Genomic DNA, 18,513 nt, shown 5'->3' on the forward strand with positions numbered 1-18,513 from the left:
GGTTACCAAATGCATGGCTTTCTTAGTAACAGATGCTGATGTTAGCAGTGCAACCTGATAGTTTGGTCACCTTTAAAATAGAAGTTTTCCTTTGCATCAAAGCTCCTTTTGTTTCAGTAAGTAACCTTTATGGCAAAGTACTGGGAGGATTACATCTTTAACTTTCCATATGTACAAAATAATTAAAAACGAAAATAAAGAAGATCAGACTAAAATGGGGGGAAAAAAGCCCTCAGTCCAAGAATGCAAACACCCAACCACAGTGTGCTGAGCTGTGACGCCAAATAATAACTTTTCCTTTCCTCGTTCAGGTCGTTTCATTTGATTAATTTCAGCGAGGAGGCCAGAGGCTGAAAGTGTCTCTATCACAAGACAAGAAAGGAAGCTCACAACCTCCGAAAACCACACAGATTTTGCTTCATCATGTGCAGTTTTCAAAGCCATAGTTCAACTAATATAACTGCTGCTAAAAATCTCTTCTTTGTTCCTCTGATGTCTCCATTTATTCAAGTATCCTTTTAGTGATACGTTTTGTTGACTAACCCCGGTAATATGCAAATTTTTTTTGTTGGGTGTTTCACACATCTTGTTTTTTTGCTGTGGTGTGAAAAACTCTAGTGACCACCTGGTTAATCAGCACATGTAAACTGAGACATAAAGGAAGGAATCTTGTGGTTTCACTCAACAGAGATTCCTCATTTGGATTTGGAAGTTGTTGATCACCTTTAAGTTTGCTGTCTAGGGGGGTCTGAATTAATAGTTTTTTATTTAATTAGGATTACAGAACTGGCCTAAAGGAACCTGAGAGGCCAAGAAGCTGGAATCCCTGGTACCTGATCTGATCAATAATGTTTTTGTTAAAAAAATTTCACAATAAGGAAAAAAAATCTACAAACTATGAGACACAAAACATCTACAAAAGACAAAAAAACCTATAACAATGTTGAAGATTTCGGTTTGTTCGCCTTGGAGCCTAATTTTTTTTCAATTAGTTTCTAATCTTAGTGGTGAAGAAAAGAAGTTTAACCATCATTAGGTGATGTTAAATCAACATCTAATTCAAGAATCCTTTTAATCACAAAAGCAAACAAACTTTTCCTTCCCAGGTCTCAGCCGTCCTGCAGGGCAGTTTGTTCCTCCCAAAGCTCTTTATCTGCCCAAACAGATCTGTGGTTCTTGATTACTATTTTAAAGACTACTTTAAGCCTTGAGTGGCTCAGTTTTTAACTTTTGTTGCTAAGCAATGTTGGCAAAAACTGTGCTTATTGGTTAGAGCTGGCACTTTTGCCTGGCAACATTACCTGATTGTGTATTCTGGAGACACTGGCATGAGCTTCCAATTGCTAAAACTCTTCAGCAGAAAGAAATGGCTCAGACTGTAGCATCGATCCTGCTCTGAAGGCCTTGTGTTATTTCCACAGACTTGCCCTGAAAAGATTTGAGGTTTTGAAACAAGCAATGTTCTAACAGGCTTTTTTTTCTTGGTGAATTTTACTTTGAACTCCTAAACATTCATTTAAAGCAACACATTAAATGCAATCAATGAAACTAGTTCATACTCAGTCGATCTTTTACACACACAGAAATTCAGAATGCTTTACAGAATATTGACAAATTGATAAGAAGCAACAAATGCAAACAGAAGCAATGATGTAGAAATGTTTCTGCAAAAGAAATATGAATGACAAGTATGTCATTAAAACAGTAACTTTAATTTGTAAAGAAAAAAACAAAAGAAAAGGCAATAAAATGCGGCAAAACAAAGAAACCTGCTTTGGATATTTATTCTAGTCACTGACAAGGAATCATCTTGCTATGAAGAACATTTATTTTAATTAAATATAAGACATAAAACAATATTTAAAAGATTATAACCCCACAAAAGGTTATCTTTTCAAATGTAAAAAGTGAACTGGTGAAGGTAAAAGAGTAGTGATCAATTAAAAAGTTACTTTAAATGACAATGGCTTATTTCCTCTGATTATAGAGCAAATGTGCAGTTTCTTTCATAATTTAGGTTAAATCTTTATTACTAATGTGAAAAACAATAAACAAGCTCAAATAAAAAACACCATTCTTGATTATACTTGAAAAATTGAACATGAACGTGAAGATCTTTAGTATAACCAGAGTGTAATACCTCAATCTGCCTTTTGGTGTCGCCCTTGGTCACGTTTTCACAGCGGCGCGAAAGAGACGTTTATACATTTATTGCATCTGATCCGCAACAACAAGCCCATTTATCAAAAATGCATGAGGCTGATGAAATGCAAACAACAGTCTGACGAACGGGGGGGAAACTTTACTACCACTCCCTCATCACTTCCCGTTAAAATAAAAATGAGTCCAGATTTCTTTAGATGCTCATTTATTACCAGCTGCTTAACGGGCTGAAGATACTGCTGCTGCTGCACCAGAGCAGGATGCTGTTTGCGAGGTCAGCCACAGGATCAAACAGGTGTTACAAGAACATTTCAGCGCTGGCATTTCCTTCCATTTCTTTCATTCCTTCTTTTCTTCTAATCGTGTTGCATGACATGTTTTCTTTACACTTTTCAGAGTAAGTCTTCAGCTTGCAAAAATCTGCTTTTAAGTGCAGCGGTCTTTCTTTTCTGAAGAGATCTGTTTTAGCAAAATAAACAACTAAATAAGTGGTTGCTATACATCGCATCTGAGCAGTAGCCCATTGAGGATGATGAAAAGGTGGGTCGATGTCGCAATATAGGATACAAGTGGCATTTTGTTGAATGAATTCATTATAAAGTCAGCGCAGAGCACTACAGACACATTTTTATATATATATATATATATATATATATATATATATATATATATATATATATATATATATATATATATATATATATATATATATATATATATATATATATAGGAAGCTTCCAGTGCTGATCGCAGCCATCCATGCTGTAAGTCATGAAACAGCAAAGTGGTGCAGATCGGGGCTGCTTGAGGAGGGGAAACAGAGGTGCATGGCTTCCACATGTCTGCGTCTCTCCACCGCAACCCGAGCAGCCGCGACAGCGTCCGGCAAAGCTGTATTCCAAACTTTTCTGTACATTTTCACGTCACCTGAACGCGAAACATAAATTTTGGCATTCTATGCAAATATATGCTGACGTAAAAGATCATGTGGTTTTTGTCGTCGATCCCCCCTATGAGCAACGAGGAGGTGTTTTTTTTTTCTCCTCTCTACTGTTGTCTTTAGGTTAGCTATGCTACAATCTTTACTGTACCCAGCGCTAGCTATATGCGCCCCGCACCGCACCACTTTGGATATCTGGGAATAATCAACTTCCAGCCTGTCGCAACCTCGCAACCCCACACTACACACAGGTAAGGACGCAAGAAAAACTTCTTTTCTTTTTTTTTTTTTTCAACTCCTGGAGAGAAATCCTAACCAAAGTGACCGCAAAAGTGAAGTTATTAAAGCGGCTTGTTTTGCAGGCAGACTAGCCGCCTGGCTGGCTGGGTCTCTCTGCCCAGGCTGCTGCGGCTGCTGCTAGCGACCGTCCCCCTCCATCACAGAGTGGGAATCACCCAGCGAACATCCACACTTAGATACCTGGTTGTCAGGTAACTTTACTTGCTGTGTGACTGCATAGTCCTCGGTTATGTTTCAGAATAGTTATCAGACAAGTGAATGTCATCCGGTTTGCGATGTTTGTTTTTTTTCTTTTTTTTTTTTGGTAGCCAACTTTTGCCGTCCCCCTCCTTTCCCTACCCTCCTCCAACCCCGGTGAAAGTGCCCATAATAAATTTATTAGCCAGCGGAGGCTAACCGTTAGCCAGTTAGCCCCCGCTAATGACGGGCAACCCCGGGAAGCTAAGTGCTTTAGCTTTAGCCTTTCCACCCCCCTCCCGCCGCACTCCGCAGCACAAAACGTGGCTGTCCGTTTCTGGATGTTATCCTTTCATGTCGGGAAATGCATTTGTTTTGGCTGGTTCCCTCTTCACCTCTTCCACTCCCGAGTCAGCGTTAGTCTGCCGAGTCAAGTAGAGAGAAAAACAAAATGCAGTTTTCTCTCTCTTTTTTTATGTTTTTTTTATGGAGTGACGGTGGAGCCAGTGGCTGTTCGGGTTGCGGCGTCGGTTCAAGTGTTGTTGTTGCCGCTGTAAGTAGGTTCAAACGGGGCTAGCTAGCAGACAGCCAGTCTGGCTGCCTGGGTCATCTGAGGTGAAGCCGCCGTCAGCGGGCTGTATAGAAACAGACTTGCTGCGTACGGTGGACTGTTTTTAAACTGTGTTCAACCAAAGCAGACTCCTACTGTACTCACTCGCTTTTTCTTTTTACTCGTTTTCTAATGTTAGAAACGCTTTTCTGACTATTTTCTTTTAAAAATTTTTTTATATCCGCTTGTATATAAGCTGCGATAGTCGCAGTTCTTACGTACAGCAGATTAGTTTGATATTAAGCTTTACAAACAAAAGAACGCTTTAATTTTTGGATTAATGTAATTTTTGACTATATGTCTACACAAATAAGTAAAATAGGTTTGTTGGGTTATGTTTTTGTGTGAGTGAAAATACGAACGCTGGTTTGGTCCAGAAGGCTTGTTGCCTGTTTGTGTAAGCAGACGCTGAGCTGGTGCCAGTTAATGGCAGACTGGGTTCCTACTGGTTTTACATTGAAGCAGGCTGCTGTTATATTTGATTGCTTTTAAAGGAGATTTGGAGAAAAGCAGCACATCTGAAACTGGTCCATGTAGAGAGAGAGAAGCAGTTTGTCTTGTGTTTAACCTCGTTTTAATGTCTGTAGCCTGAAAAGTCTGGTTTTCAGGTGTTTCTGTGAGGGAATTGACTGTTGAACAAACTTATTTATAGCTGGTTTGTTGACCTAGAAAGTGCATATGGAACTGTGGTTTTTTTTTTTTTTTTTTTTTTTACATGGCAACCCCCTTTCTCCTGATTCTGTCTATAGTCAAACTTCACCCACTCTGTGCGCTGTATGTTCTCTGACCTAATTTCCTACCCAAAATCTTGTTACATAAAATCATGAATAATTAGGTGCAGCTAGCTGGCAGGCTGGTTCAGGCCATATGCAGAGATGCGGTTGCGAGTGGGAATGCCATTGTGACCAGTCAGACAAATGTTATCAATTAAATTATATTTATTTTCTTTGGTTCACGTGGTCCTCGTTGTGACCTGCTGCAGGCAGATTCTACACTGAAGGACGTACAGGAGAAGGGAATTATTTTTCTTTCAGGCATAGACGAACAGGTGTGTAAACTGAATTTGGGCAGGTTTCACCCTCCACCACATCCCTGACAGTGTGACTGAAGTGTGTCTTGGCTCTTGGAAATCATTGGAGAGGCTCATATTTGGCAGGAGCTCCTCCTCCTCCTTTCTCTATACTGCCCGGTGACAGCGTTAGCATTCACCTCCCAACAGCCACCCTACTGTATGGCACGTGTTCAAACCGTGTCTTTTTATTTTTTTATTTTTAAATATTATCTTCCTCTTGCCTGTTCTGGTTCATAATCACATTTCCTTTCCCATTGACCGACTTTTTGTCTCATATTTTGATGCCATTGTATCTGTGCCGTGTCAAGCTTTTTAATCCTATGATATGGATGCAGGGATCAGTCAGTCATGCTGCCAGTCTCCAAATCAGAGCGCGCTCACTTGCTCTCTGGCTGCTATTTATTTGTCACAAACGCCAAGACACACACACACACACACACACACACACACACACACACACACACACACACACACACACACAGCGTGGAGCTCTCGTGCCTTTTCCTTTCCTCACTACTACTCTCGCATCACGCACACTCTTTTCCTCTTCCTGCTCTGACATGCTGCTGTGTCTTTTACACACGTTTTGCCAATTCCAAGGAAGCACAGCTGTGATTTGCTATCGCTGCCTGACCTGTCACCCCAATATACACTTCCTTACACACGCACACGTTCTTACAGCTTGCAGAAATTGTGGACAAAACTGCAGCTGGACTCGCGTGTCCTATATTAATTGTCACGAAAGGAAGAGTACTGCGTTCTGGGTGTGCGTTACCCTCAACGGCATTCAGTCACGAGGGCTCATGACAGCCATAAGAGCCTCACACACTCACACATACACCATCCGACAACTAGCATCACACACACCCTTTGTTGCTCTGTCAAATTGCTATTTATTTCCCACATACACACACATGCAGAAAGCATGGATAACAGCTGCATCATACACACACACACGCACACACCTCAGCTTTTTTTTTTTAATTTTTGCTGCCACTCCTTGTTGCTTTTATTTCACTCATACACTCAAAACACACACATGCACTTGTGTTGCTATTGGTGCTTTATGAAATAGTGGGAGGCTGCGTGTGTGTAGGTGTGTGTTTGGGAAGGAGAGTACGAGCACGTCCGGTTGTGTGCGAGTGAAGTGCGGGTGATTTTGTGTGTATTTGTGTGTGTGTGTGTGTGTGTGTGTGTGTGGTGAGTCACTGGAGAGCATGGGTTGGCCAGAAATGCTGTGTGCGAGTGTGTATGTCATAGCGTCCACCCTGTCTCTCGGCTGGAGCTCTTCATGGGGAAACTCGACACACACACACACACACACACACACACACACACACACACACACACACACACACACACACACATGCTGGCAGTATTGGACCTGCGCTGCTGCTGTTGGACCGAACCCACGTTCCACGTCGGCTGGGAGGGCTTTTTTTAGGGGGAAATTTGTGTCAACATGAACACCAGGGAGCCCCATTTCACCTGATATCGTTCCAAACAAGAAATTAAGCTTTTTTTTTGTGGCATTCAGCAAAATTATTCCTGTTTCCTTGAAATTAATTTGGATATCTCTATTAAGGATTTGTTTTTAGTCACCATACTGAAACAAATATGGCATTGGATTTCTTTAAGAAAAATTCTGCCTTGCAAGTTTTCCATGCTAACTTTCTAAAAGTTTTGCATGAACCTCTCTGACCTCATCCAGACAAAATCTTGATCTCTTTGTCAGGATTCTCATAACATTTCTAAACAGTCTCAGCTGTGTTGCCAGTGTTCACCACATTATACCGACTCAAGAAAGCCACTGACATCAGGGAACACTGTTGACATGAGGGGGGTATATTTAGTCTGCAACATTGTTCAAGTAGGTGGTCCATAAGCATGGATACCAGGAAATAAGCAGTGTGACTTCCACTAGCTTGTTTTCCTCCCATACTACAACCTGTTGTCATCTGTTCCCTGGTGAATGAAGCACACACAACCTGGCTATTTGCATCGTGTAAAATGAATGACATTAGCTTGCGTTACTGTAGCAACCACAACCATTTTGCTGGTTTATACATCTGTTCTTTCATGTCGTTGGCCTTGTGCTTGCTCATTTTTCTGCTGTCAACACTTCTTCAGTAAGCGATAGTTCTTTTGTGGTACATACATCCCACTTCCTGACAGGAATCTTTGTCATATACACCCACCTGCCAGTCTCATTAAGTACACTTTACTCCAAGTGGGTTCGTTGGATCTCCTTTTTTCTGTATTTCAAAAGTGCCTTAATTTCTCATGACATTAACTCAACAGTGTTAGAAACATACATCTGAGACTTTGCTCCATGTTGACATTATAGCATCACACACTTGCTGCAGATTTGTTGGCTGCATCCATAATGAGAATCTACAGTCCCACCAAATCCCAAAAGTTCTTAGCTGAATTGAAGTGTGGCAACTGTGGAGACCATGGGAAAGCAATGAACTCGTTGTCATGTTCCGATCTGAGGTTTGTGACATGGTCACATCAGAAGATGCTACACTGCGGTTATGAAGGAGTGGACATGGTCAGCAACAATACTCAAATAGGCTGTGTTGGTTAAATCATGTTCAGTTGGTACAAAGGAGCCCAAAGTGTGACAAGGAAATACCCTTCAACAATATTTTACCACCAGCAGCCTGAACCATTGATACAAGGCAGTTCTGACCCAACCATCTGGCTGGAGACTCATCAGATCAGCTAATATTGTTTTAATCTTCTTTTGTCCAGTTTTGGTGAGTCTGTCTCAGATTCAGGAGTGGCACCCGGTGTGGTCCTCTGTTGCTGTAGCCCATCTACCTCAAGGTTGGACATGTGTCTAGAGATGGTATTCTGGATACCTTGGTTGGAACCAGTGGTGATTTGAGTTACTGTTCCTTTTTATCATCTCCATCAAGTCTCCCCATTCTCATCTGATTATTGACATCAATAATATATCATGAAATCTTCTTTTGTCCTTATTCTTATGCCCAGTTTGCACTTCAAGTCATCTTGACCCTGTCTCCATAAATGTAATAAAATACTAAATGTATTTTATTGCTGCAATGCGATTGACTGATTAACCCATTGTGTTACCCAGTAAAGAAGCTGGTGAGTGTATTTTGGGTGTTTGAGAAAGTTGTGACCAATAATTAAATATTTAAATAATTCCTAATCTGCTTTTTCTGTAGCAGTAATAAAGCGTCAGCTCCAACTTTGGTCCATTCACCCTGACTAGTCAGTTGTGAATGACGCATCTCCCCAACCAGAGTGATAGAAACATTGTAAATATGCGTTGATTCACCTTACTATTGTTGGAAGGTTCACTTGCGAGGTTACCAAATTGACCTGCTAACATCCCGATAGGCTGAAATGTTCTTTTCTAAACTCAAAGTGTGTCAACTCAGAGCAACCTGTAACCATTCAGAATTAATCTGGCACAAGAAGACGACACTCTTCCTTCTGCCTTGAGAAGCTCAGATTGCTTGATAATTTTTCCAAACTGGGAATGAGTCAACGAGCCGAGCCTTCAATCTGCATACTTGAATGGATCAGTAGTAGAGAGTTGTGGTCAGTGATTCAGCAGACTCGAACTGAGCCATGCTGAGTGATTCAGCTCAAAGACAGTTTCATTATTGATTTATCTGCCCGCTTCACTCAAAGAGCTTGATATGTATCTTTAATAATCCTCTGCAATCCCCTTTTCATTTACAAGACAACTTTGAAGTGATCTTTTTTCGTTTAACAGCCTGCACAAGCAGCTCAAAGGTACTTTTCTCCTTTTTTGCAGTCACTTTGGAGCTGAGTAGAGACGTCTCAGATACCTGTGTAATTGAAAATAGGTGTTTTTTTTTTAAATTCAAATCCGAGGACTACTAAGCTGTTTCACCTGATTAAGATGAATGAAGGCACATCTATCGCTCAGGATCAATCTGATCTGATGCGGCTGGCTTTATAGTTCGTTACCTGGCAAGAATGATTGACCTCCATCATAATAACGGGTGATATTTGATGATAATACAACACGAGAGTCCTCCGGCAAAAGTCCTGCTTTAGTAACTTGTCCAAGGTGCTAAAAATAACCGTTGGACATCCTTTTATGCAAGCACAACTCAGATTTTTGGCAAAAACACCCCAAAAAACTTAATACTCACACAGGTGAAACTAACAAGCAAAGTAAATGACTTATTCCTTTTTTATTTACTTAACATCCCAATGTCATGTTCCCCCAAAAATATAGCCTAGGAAGGGATAAAAGCCAACTTCAATATAATGACAAAAAGAGAAATGCAAATGAGATATTTTTCCGGTTGAGATGAGACAAGCTCAGTAGTGGGTGTGTGCTTGTCAGCTGTGAGCTCTGTAAAGTAATTAATATTAATGTAACATGAAAATAAAACGGGCTTCACTTCTTTCCGTCTGCAGGAAGAGTGGTAAAGAAAGCTGGTCTGCGTCCAGCCCTGCAGGGAGCTGTACGACAGGAAAACAAGCCAAGAAGTAAACATGTCATCCTGCACATGATCAAGTGTCTGTCCAGGCCAATCAGTGACAAGAGTGTTGCCTTGTTTTTCTTTTTTTTTTCTTTTTTTTTTTAAATGGCTTTTACTGCAGTTTTCCCCCCTCCGGGCCAATCAGTTTAACATTGATCTGGAGTCCAGAGCCGCCCACAGCTTCATTAACAGCATCTGAACATGGGGGGTGACATCAGGATAAAGAATCAGATGTAGTTTTGGACACATGGTCAGTTCTTGTTGGGCTTGTCTGAGAATGGGTTTATTCATCTGTGTTCATTTTTCACATTTTCTCTGGTGCAAAAAGTCCCTTGTCTGCTTTGCGTCTCTGTGTGATGATGCATCTTTTAAGTGTTTCCTGTTTCTTCCAATGTTAACACACAAATCTGATCTTGATGGACTGTGTCTGGTCGTAACCTAGAAGTGGGAAGCGTGCCAGAAATCATTATCTGGCTCTGAAGTTTTACAGAGGCAGGATGGCCGCAATGAAAACGCGATTTATACATTTATGAGTTGCTGTTGTGATGCTGCATCCTCTATCAAACTTCAGAGGACTCAGCTGAAAGATAAAGGAGCAGATCTTATCTAAAATAATGCAAGTTTGCTATTGAAGGAAAAAAAAAAAACGTCTTTAACATATGCAGAATCTGCTGAAAGTCTGTCAATCTGAGATACTTTACTCAACACCCTTTCAAAAAAAGTAGCCAAATTAGTTTCTGCTTTATGCCATCAATCATCTGGTGAAAGTAGGTGTCACTTTTTTTTTTTTTCTTCTCGGCTATTTAATTTTTAGTGCGAACCACTTTAAAAACAGATGCTGCGTTTGTTACCACTTCTTATATTATTGAATTTTTTTTTTCTTAAATCTCCAAGAAGTCATTTTTATTCATGAAGATAGAAAAGACTGCTTATTTTCTCATTAAAGCCAGCAGTGTGTGCGTTTCTCAATTACTAAACACATGAGTGACCAGCAACACTGATGGGCTAACAAAAAACGGGGGGGAAGCATCTTAGATTAGCTTCCCCACTCGTACTTTGAATTGTTAGAGACACCCCCCCCCCCACTCCTTTCTTGTCTGGATCGTTAATTTAAACCTTATTTCAAACCCTCATTTACCCAGAAAAAGCTCACTGAGCACGGTCCCCCCACCTTTTTTTCATCAGCGTCCTCATTGATATTCATATGTTTCCTCGTGTTCACACCTGGGGGCCGCCCCGCAAACACCACAGGCCCTGCTTCGCGATGAGCTCCACCAGGAGAAGAAGCCGCCTTGCGTAAGAGAACTTGAGCTCTGCATTTTTAATGTAGCTGGAGATGTTTTCCAGTATCCTCAGATCTTTCCCCCGGAACTTCCCAGCTGATCCGCGCTCCAAACCGGCAACTTTGCAGGCGAGAGGGTGTCTCTCGGAATCTGCATCGGCCCGTTATCTTCTCTTTGTCTGTGCTGCTTGACAGCAAATCCTCCGCTGAGCCGCCTCAAACTGCTGAAACGAAGTGAAAACCTCAGCTGCAGCCACTAATGAACAGGCTCGCAGTGTGGCAGGAAAATCAAATGAGCTTCCCGCATACTCTGTTGGGCTACTGGGAAACCATATAATGCTTTTGCTGCACATGTTTCTTTCAGTTATTTTCACTTTTTTTTTTTCCCCTCGTGATGTCATTTATGTGTCGGTATGACAAAAAAAAAACGTCCATCCTATGCCAAGATGGATGACTTCCTGTTGGCGGCCTGCACCTAAGAATCTGGTTAAATTGGTCTGCTTCAGAATTTCAAAAATGAATGGATGGATCACATTTTGACAGATTAAAAAAAAGGCTTCACAGGAAATGTGACATAAAAATACAGCTGTTTCTTTTCAGCTAAAGGGGAACATGGAAGCTGGAGAAACACAGTTTTTCTGTATGCCAAAAAGTGACTTTAAAAGCCCATTTGTGCTCCTTTATGTACTTGGATGGGTATATGCATTTCAAATGCCATCGTTTTTATACTGTCATGCATTTTTTTGGCACGGTTATTAGCCAACGCATCCACCAGAATGGCAACATCTTTTTCAGATGATGGCAAAAAATGGCAAAGTTAAAGGAGATTATGATCGAAAAAGTGAGTTTCTAGTAGATGATGGAGCCCAATGGGGCATCAAGCCCTGTTTCCATCAGTAGATCTGGGTTGTTATGGGAAACGTCATGATGCATTTTTTTTTTAATTTTTACAAGTGAAAAACTGGGACGTGCCAGAATAACCCATCTTGAACCATTCTGCTTTTTTGAACCCTTCCACTGTAGTACCAGTCTATCCAATGCAAACCAATAGGATGGAGTTGACGCACTGAAATCTGTTGATCGATCAAAAGCATCGTCACTTCCCGTGCGAATTGGCTAAAACTGCTGGATGTCCTCTGTTTTTGTGTCGCCTTCTTTTTCACTTATATTTCAAGGCAGGCTTCATGCCATTGTGACATCACACTATCCCGTAGATATCACAGCTATCGCTATCCAGTCGATACACTGCTTACCGGTATGGGTACAGTCGGCTTTGGAAATGCAAGACAGATTAAAATGTACTGAACCAAAGTGTCCTGCACAGTGGAAGTGGGACTTAAATGAGCTTTGAATCTGTTTTTTTTTTTTTTTGTTGGGAGGGGGCGGGTGGGCTCAGAAGTGGGTATATCAAGAACTGCATACGTAACAAGTTGACACCTTTACAATAAAAGGCTCCTCAGTGACACAGACCAAACTATCATTTTCAGCCTTCTTTTCAACGTTCCTGAACGTACCTCACTCTTCTGCACTCTTCTCATTAGCATATTCAAAGAGGGATCTGTAGCGAACTGCACAACCAAGACTTCCAGTTGGTTTTTTCAACACTGAGTGAAATGGGGTTAAATACAAACCCCACAAAACCCCCATAAATATAGTGTCGTTTGTGATGTACAGAGCATGAAGCCTGAATTCACCGCATTACAGCTGCTTCTCTTCCAAAGAGTTTGTATGCCTGTGTGTGTGTGTGTGTGTGTGTGTGTGTGTGTGTGTGTGTGTGTGTGTGTGTGTGTGTGTGTGTGTGTGTGTGTGTGTGTGTATGGGGGGGTACTTTGTTGGCCAGTGCATACTTCATGATGAACACAGATGTAGCTTTTCCACTACACCACAAATGCAGCAGAGATGGATACTAAAGAGTATTTCAGAGAGTGGCTGGGTGGTTGCATAAAGGGATGCAAAGATGTTCCACTTGAATCCCAAAACGAAGAGAAGATCCCGGATGTCCTTTTAAATATCACTGTGTATGCATGTGTGTGTGTGTGTGTGTGTGTGTGTGTGTGTGTGTGTGTGTGTGTGTGTTAGGGCGGAACTTGTGGTCAAGTTCTGAAAGTAGGAGGAGGACATTTTCATCAGATATTAATCTAAAAACCACCTCAAAATGAACTTGTTTATTCATTTGTTGCCAGTTAGTGGAAGGTTTTTATTTGACCTTTTGGTTTATCTTCTTATTTATTCATGTATGTAATGATCTCAGCTGAGCTAAGAGGAAACTGAGTAGTAACGTTAAGAACAGGATCAGCTGATTAAGGAAGTGTTGTGTATTCATTTGTGAAAAGCACAAAGAAGAAAAAACAACCTGAAAGTAGAATCAGCAGAGGTTCACAAAAAAATGTATACCTAAAGCTGAGGCCAACCAATTACAGATGTGCTTTAGGGTGCATTCACTTCAGGATAGTCCGCTAGACTCGGTTCGATTGGCGACTCAGCTGAGTTGCAGGGGGGTGTATCCATTCAGACCGAAATCGCATTCACGCTGCACTTTGGTCAAACGAGCCAGACATTTACTATAATATATCCCTATTCCCACCAAAGGTGGCACTGCAGTAGAATTTATCAAATGAGAGGACAAGACCTGCATGAAGAAGAAAAGTTCTTCGTGGATTAAACATAGAGCAAGAAACTATCACTATTTTGGATTTTTATTGTGTCTTATGCCAATATACTGCAGAAATACACTGCAACAATGACCGCAGTATGAAAAACAGACAAGGCAGAAGACTCTTAACACGATGTATTTACCCACAATGCAATGCTACGTCAAATGCAGGAAGTGACCTTTTTTTTGTAGTCCGCTTCCTGTATTTGGTCCGCTTGAAACAAGCTGAGACCTGCGTTTGTAGGCAGACCGAGCCCGCTTCTTTGGTCCGAATCAGAAATCATTTGGCACATTCACAGCTCCCCAAACGAAGTATACTTGCATAAGACAAAATAAAAAAAACCCCAATCTCGCTCCACATGGATACACCCTCCCTACAACTGAGCCGAGTCCCTAATCGGACCAAGTCTAGCGGACTGTCCTGATGTGAATGCACCCCAAGAGTGCTGAGTCTTTGAAAAGAGCTGATTTCCCCATCTCTTCATTTTATATAATTTCTGCTTCACAAGTATCTTTCTATTGATGTTTTGAAAGATTAATCATATAAATGCATTTATACAGCTGTTTTAAGTTTTATTTTTTATATCAGCATTTTGTTTCAGCTGAGGTTGTGTGAACCAGGAAAAAGAAAACCAATAATAAAACAAAAAAAAAAAAAAAGGTTGGGAATTTAAGGGTTAAACATCACAAAAAAATAGATATCCTAAGCTTGGAGATTGTCCAGTTGATGACTCAACAGTCCAGGAATCTGGTAAAAATGAATACATAAATAAAAAGCTCTACCACTTAGTCTTGGTACAAATGGCTGAATCCAAACTAATGATTCACACAAGCATTTGCAGCCCATGTATCATATGATATGATCAGTAAAAGCCAAACTCCTCAGATGGCAAGCTGCTGAAAACTGCCTCAGCTGCACCGAATGGATGTCAGCAGTGCAGTTAAAGAGCTGAGGAGCCACAGGGATTGGTCGAACAGCAGACCATCCAGCCAATCGCAGATGGGGATCCGTACAGCCAGACCATTCAGCCAATAATCTGTCTGTTACTACACATATAATCTAAATACCAACAACAAACAAGCCTGGATTTGGATTCACCCATCAGTTTATTTTATTTATTTAATTTTTAAAAACCATGTTTTCATTTCCATCTACTAAACGGCTACTGGACTCCAGCTACTTTTCCCAGTTAAGCGTATTTGTTGCTACATTTAGCAACTTTTCCCACCCATTCTCCATTCTTGCAACTCTTAAAAAGAAAAATCTTGCAACTTGGCTCTGCCCATCTCCACCATAAAAACAGAGAAGCAAGACGTGATTCTTTTGCATTAATGATGAGATGAAAACGTGGGCGTGCTCTGAGGAAATTTGAGCAAATAAATGTCACAACAGCCTTTACTGCCGTCTGCTCCGTTTGCAGCAAAGGATAAGCAGCAGCGCAGCAGAGGATGAAGATGTACATGTGAGTTTGAGAGAGGAAAATGATGACACGTCGTTGCTTCTTATGTAATCATGTGCAATGCAAATATTAATGTTGCACTCCTGAAAAGTTAAAAATGACTGCTCCAAAGTCGTCCTACAAATCCGGGCAGAGTTGTGTTGTATAAGTTGAAGTTAAATGTGTATTTTTCAGTCCTGCAGAAATGTGATTCTGCAAACAAAACAACAATGATGCATTACTGCACAACATGTTTATCTTTTTTTTTGTTTTGTTTTGATTTTGTTTTGCACAATTTAACTGCATATACATTTTTAGTTTTTATTCATGAGAATAGTATATCAGGAATACCCTGAGGGAATTTCTTCAATTTTGGCACAAACATTCACTGGGAGTGGAGGATGCACTGATTTAAATTTGATGGTCCGAAGGTCAAGCTCACTATGACCTCAGAAAATAGCATTTTTGGCCATAAATCAAAATTTTAAACCCAAAAGTTTTTATACTGAGCTTAAGTTGTGGTGTTAAAATGTCAGAGTTCAAGGGTCAAACATTTCTTTCTGGACGATTATTAAATGAAACTTGGTAATAGAAGTTTTAGGAATGTAAACAGCAGTCTGAATGGCTGGTAGAAGAGGTAATTCTGGTCAGTTTCTATTTTCATTTTGGACTGAATGAATTAGCCACATTATGCCAACCTGCTGCTCTCCAAATTTAGGAATCGGAGGAATCTAGGTCCTTTCAGTCTTCATCTGTGGCTCACAGCGGCTCGGCGCAAATGGGAAAATGTTTCTTGGCTGCAGCCTTCTTAAACAAAACAGCTCTGTTTCAAAGCCTGGGGAAGGTTTCTGAATCAAAATGCAGTTGTAGCCTGATTCAGGCGGGACTCGCAGAGGGATGAAAGCATGTTGTTTTGTTTTTTTTCCCATGATGCATAGCAACAATGCTGCTTAAATAAGAGGTGTCTCAATTGCGGCCTGTAATTTACTGCAGAGGGAACTCGCAGCTGTGACTTAAAACTTGAGGATGTCCCACCTGAATTACCACCCACACCAAGCGATTAAAAAAAAAAAAAAAAAAAAAATGCTGACCAATCAGAGCATTTTAGGTGAGATTAAAAAATGTTTAAAACACCACAGTTAAAGAAATGCCAAAAAGGTAGTATTAAGTGGGAACAGGGCTGCAAGAGATGTCACACCAACCCCTTTTGAGGCATTTTCATTATTGCTTTCTCATTTTTAATTAAGGAGCGGCACATATGGATTCCCTGCTATGTGCCTGCTCATGCAGAGAAGGTAAGAAACTGCCTGTTTTTCTTGCACTGTGCCTTTAAAATCTTGTTTAAATTGTGAGGTCTTGTGCTTTTTCAAACGGTAACTAAGTATGGAGGGATACCATTCTAAGGACAGCTGCAGAATTTTCATTCAGCCTATATTTGGGCCAGCGAGCGTGAAGGGATTAACAGCTTCCAGCAACCTTCATCACAGTATGTCGACTCAAAATCACATGATGTGATTCTGCTCTGTTTTACAGAAGAAAGTTTTTGCTTTGCATTGGAAAAAGGGGGGAACGAAAGAGCACAAATGTATCTCCGACTAGTAGAGATACTTTTTTTGCCCTCAGTCACTCAGTGCTCAACAAAACCCTCCTGCATTCGAGGCCTCCATCGCACCAAACGTGCTGAATGCGATACCCCCAGATGGAGACTCATTCATCTCAAATGAAAGCATCTGCTTCACATGCAAACGGTGAAAGCGTTATTGTACTTCACAAACTGCCCCCCTTTCTTTTTTTTTTTTTTTTTTCGATTTCAGAGGGGAAGTTGTTGGGAAAGACAGATAATATCAGGGGAATTAAAGTTTGGATGAAAAGTGATGCTCTAATCGATCATGTAACCCGATCTGAACGTGCCTAAAAAAAAAAAAACTGCGGGAATTCTGATTAGGAGCATCCATCAAGAGGAATGGATTAAATGTGGGTTTGTTATCAGAGAGCTGATGGTTTGAAAAAAAAAAAAAAAAAAGCCAGCATGAAGATCTATAGAAACGGTGAATGAAAAGTGTACACTGAAAAAGCTACTTGCCGCGTTGACAATCTAACGCTCACATGGGCTGGTATGCGCTGCGTGTGTGAATGATAATAAGAAAATCTTTTTTTAAAATTTTTTTTATTATTATTATGTTGCATTGAAAGCGCTTAAGAAAGAAAGAGAGCAGTGTGAATGAGGGCAGGGTTTCCTTTCAGAGGCCAAGACGTGGAGCTGAAATGAGTCAGAAATTAGAACCAATTCAGATCACTATTAACTGCTGGTTTTCATCCCCCGGAGTTCCTTTGAGGAAAGCGCTGAACTCTCAAATGATCCACTGGAGCCGCAGACACCAGATTACTGGGGCCCAGCGTGTTCAGAACAATATTACTGACATTTTCATTTATGAGTTTAAATTGGTGTTTTGTGCAGGAGACATGTGAGCAGGGCTTTTGCTCCTTCTTAGCTGTCAGTGATTTGAATCACTTGTCAGGAAGCTCCAGATGTGGATACCCGTATTTAGAGGGCAAAGCCTTATTTAAAACCTCTGCTGCACTTCTCACATGCTATTGTTTATTGTTTATTTTCCTAATTTGACTATCTTATGATAAAAGTACAGAAAGCTTAACAACAGAACAGATGTATGTAGAAATAATGAATTATTCTACAGTTATTGGGTTGGTTTTTCTGCCTGGTGTGAACCCTGCCTCTCGCTCAATCACTGGGGTTCCCCACGACCCTTAATTGGACTAAAAGGTTAAGACGATGGATGGATGGATGGATGGGTTGGTTTTGTAGAAGAGTGTACCTTTGTTAGATCGCACGTAATATAAGATGTTATTTACTTTATCTCAGCCAATGAGTAGTTGGAGGTTATTTTTTGCCTGGCATTTAACTGTTTGTCTGTCTTTGTAAAAACTTCTGGACTTCATATTTTTTTCTGACAATGGGTCTTTGTCTACTTTCGGTTCCATTCTATTTTGGGAAGGATTTGTATCACCACCTGGATCCAGGAATTATTTGAAGGATTCTTTTTCGTATTTTCAGTATATATGCATATAGCTTCACATTAGTCAGGGTACTTGGCCAAATATTACAGAAGTTCCAAAGAATTTTTACAAGATTTCAAAGTCAGATCTAGATCCCAGCAAAATTCTGTATACTACCATCCAAAATAGGAGATATTTGGACTTTATTCACTGCAAGAGAACAAATTAAGATTTGAACATACAACAAACACCACAATATAGCCAAGATGCTGTGAATTCATTGTCAATGTATCAAGAAAGAAAGGGTTTTACACTGAAAATGAATGTAGGACGAGAAGATATGTTCGAAATCACATTATGGTGAAG

General features: G+C 40.5%; 1 long non-coding RNA gene across 1 annotated transcript in view; it reads left to right on the forward strand.

Annotated features, from left to right (window-relative positions):
- Positions 1–3,226: 3,226 nt before the first annotated feature.
- The window catches only part of LOC306770245, an 80,024-nt gene continuing 64,737 nt past the window's right edge, over positions 3,227–18,513 (forward strand). The window contains exon 1 of the long non-coding RNA XR_013771730.1: positions 3,227–3,354. This is a non-coding gene — a long non-coding RNA (uncharacterized lncRNA). The remainder of the gene's footprint in view (positions 3,355–18,513) is intronic.

The sequence above is a fragment of the Telmatherina bonti genome, assembly GCF_933228915.1.
Source record: "Telmatherina bonti genome assembly, chromosome: 19".
Lineage (NCBI taxonomy): Eukaryota > Metazoa > Chordata > Actinopteri > Atheriniformes > Telmatherinidae > Telmatherina > Telmatherina bonti.